The sequence below is a fragment of the Urtica dioica genome, chromosome 1 (assembly GCF_054948205.1).
Source record: "Urtica dioica subsp. dioica isolate 48M chromosome 1, U.dioica_male_clone48M_v1_H2, whole genome shotgun sequence".
NCBI lineage: Eukaryota > Viridiplantae > Streptophyta > Magnoliopsida > Rosales > Urticaceae > Urtica > Urtica dioica.
In genome coordinates, this window is record NC_142756.1 from 44,133,002 (window position 1) to 44,136,517 (window position 3,516).

Below are 3,516 nucleotides of genomic sequence, written 5' to 3' on the forward strand. Positions count from 1 at the left end.
CCAGCGTGTTCGCCCGGCCAAGGGCCGAATGAAGTCTCCAGCCGGCCCACCATGCTCGCTCGGCCTATGGCCGAGTGAGGCCCCGAGCGGCCCAGCACGCTCGGTCGGCCGAAGGCCGAATGAAGACCCCTGCCGGCCCAACAGCTCACTCGGTCAACAGCGAGTGAGTCTTCTCTCGGCCCAGACTCTTCGCTCGGCCATCACTCGGCCGATGGCCGAGTCAAGCTCACCCGGCGTCCAGTCCTTCACTCGGCCATTGGCCGAGTGAACCTCCCCCGGCGTCCATTCCTTCACTCGGCCATTGGCCGAGTGAATCTCCCTCGGCGACCATCATCTCACTCGGCCATCGGCCGGCCCAACCTCACTCGGCCGATGGCCGACTCAGCCTCACTCGGCCAAGGGACCCTCAACACGTCTCTTGGTCGCCTATAAATAGAGGAGTCCATTCTCTAGTCCAGGTAATCCGAATTTGAGTACTGAAACGCTGTCGAACTCGTACCTCGCTCGTTTCTCTCAAGTCTCGACCTCTAAACACTAAACCCTCTACAAACCACCTCAATCCTACTGATGTTGAGCGTCGGAGAGGTAAACAGAGGCAACCCCTCTGTTTCCCCTTTGTAGTTCACACCTTTCTGTTCATGTTTCAGGTGCTTGGACGAGATAGAGATCATCTACGGCTAAGGGACGGCTTGGGATACCAAGCCCGACACGCTCGAGTCGAGACGAGACCACTTGGTCCGGCTTTGGGTCTAACCGTCTACGACTCCTAAATCGTTGTCCGAAAAACTGCGACAACATTTTGGCGCTAGAAGGAGGGGATCTCTCGACCTTGACGACGCATTCCCTCTACCGGGTTTCTCCCTTTGTTCTCACGACTCTCGAGAGATGAGTCACGTTCCCACTACCTCCGCGGGTACCCGAGCGACAAGCTCGAGGTATGGTCTTCGACGCCTCGCACATCGTCTTGAAGGGCAACCTCGCGATAGCGAGAGCCAGCCCCAAGACCCGATGATTGACCCCGAGGCCGTGCTCCGAGAGGACACGGCCCGGCGGCTTGCGGAGCTCCTTGACCGACCCGGCGTCGATGGTTCGCTCATAGCCGACCTCCTCGGCTATGACGTTGAAGATAGGTCCGCTAGAGACTACTCCGACTCCGAATATGTGGGGGAGTCGAGGACCAACGAGGCAACGCCTAGCCTCGCCCCTTCACGGCCCGAGAGGCCCAACGACGCTTTGGCCGGACCGTCGCACATAGCGCGGCAGCAGGCACGGTCACATTCCCGGGGACTCGCCCCCTCGGTTTCAAGAGGTGGCCGGACACGGCCCCTCGCCGAGGAGAGAGCGACTCTGGTAGACGATGGGGCCGACAGCCGAAGCGCCCGCCGGACGGCCCGACCAAGGGCGACCTCACCTCGCCCCGCACCGAGTGCGGACCTTAGAGAGCGCTTGACGGCGCAGAGAAACTCCCGAGGGGAGGATCTCCGCCAAAGGCTAAACTCTCGAAGGGACGCGCTCCCCGCCGCAACTCTCGGCCGGCCGCAGGCCAATGTCGTGGACCAAGCGTCCAACGAACGCCAACCGGTGACTCCCGTGGCCCCGACAGTCGGCCCCGCTAACGGGCTCGACATGGTCACGATGATTCAAAGCCTCCAGAATCAAATCATCGAAATGAGGGAGTCGGGGAGGCAAAGGCCGTACGGAGGGATCGAGGAATCATACTCTCCCTTCGCCGCGCAAATCCTCGCGCAACCATGCGTGGGGAACTTCAAGTTACCGTCCATTCCCCCCTACGATGGACATACGGACCCCCACTTCCACGTCCAACACTATGAGACATGGATGACTATGCAGGGGCAGGCGGACGCCACCCTCTGCCAAGCCTTCAGCCTGACCCTCACAGGCTCAGGGTTTGAGTGGTTCCGAAGCTTGAGGCCGGGAAGCATCCCGTCTTTCCGGGCCTTGCGAGAGGCTTTCCTCGCCCGATTCGCCACCCTCGTGGCACAAAAGAAGCCGAAGACCCACCTCCTCTCTATCCGACAAGGAAGAGACGAGACGTTGAGACAATACCTCGCTCGCTTCACCGAGGAGTCTCACAAGGTCGAAGGGTTCGACGACAGGGACGCCATCACGGCGATCACCGAGGGAGTGCGCACGACCGACTTCCTCAAGTCTATTGTTGGCCAAGTCCCGCGTGACATGGCGGAGCTGATGACAAGAGCCCGCACATACATGGGAGTCGAGGACTATCTCGATGGCCGAGATGGCCGAAAGGCAGGAGGACAGGGGAGTCGCCGCCGCGACGATCGAGATGAAGATCGTCCCGACCCCCGAAAGAGGAGGAATAAGGGAAGCCAGGCCCCTAACGGCCGTTCCCTCCCCGGGCCGAAGCCGTCGCATGTCGACAGCTTCCGGAGGTTCTCGCCATTCACTCCCCTGAACACTCCGCCGGAGCAAATCCTAGCTCTGCACCGTGACAAGTTGGGGAGCCCGACCCCGCTCACGAAGGATCCCGCCAAGAGGGATCAAAGCAAGTATTGTGACTACCATCAAGATCACGGGCACCTGACATTCGAATGCTATCAACTCAAGCGTCAGATTGAGGCCCTGATTCAAGATGGGAAGCTGAAAGAGTACGTCCTGAGAACTATCGGGACGGCCGCGGCGCACGGAGGTTGCCCGCGGCAAGGGAAGAAAGGCCCGGCGACGGTGACTGTCACGGACCGAGCGACAAACGAAGAGCCGGAGAGCTCACAACTTCACGTCGTGGGTGCAATCTTGGGTGGCCCGGAGTTCGGAGACTCGGCTACGCAAAGGAAGAAGTACGTGCGCGAAGTTTCCCAAGGGAAAATAGCGCACTACATCAACCACACGTACGAGGTCCCTCCTCCGGCCCCCTTCGAGTCCATGTTCTTCACCGGACAAGAAGCAACGCGAGTTCTCCATCCGCACAATGACGCGATAGTCGTCTCTGCCCCGGTCGCCAACAACCTCGTCCGGAGAATCCTGATCGACAATGGGAGCTCCGCCGACATAATCTTCAAATCTGCGTTGGACAGGATGAAGCTGTCCGGGGTAAGACCGACCTCGATCTCAACCCCGCTCTTCGGCTTCTCTGGGGAGAGGGTTATGACGGAGGGAACTATCGACCTCCCGGTTACCTTCGGTACGCCGGGGGCCCTCGAGGTTACCCACATCGTGTCGTTCCTGGTGGTGGATCAGCCCTCGGCTTACAACATCATCGTCGGCCGCCCGACTCTCAATCGGTTGAAGGCCATAACGTCCACGTACCACCTGATGATGAAGTTCCCGACCGATAAAGGGATCGCCGTGATGTTGGGAGACCAATCCATGGCGAGGATGTGCTACATCCAGGGCGTGGATGGAAAAGGGAAAGCGAAGGTGGTGAGCACCGTCTTCCAACTCGGAGACAAATTCCCGTGCAAGTTAGAAGAAGGAGGCACCTTCGGAGAGCTAGACCAAAGGGACGAAGTCGAGCGTCGAAAGGTGGAGACACCG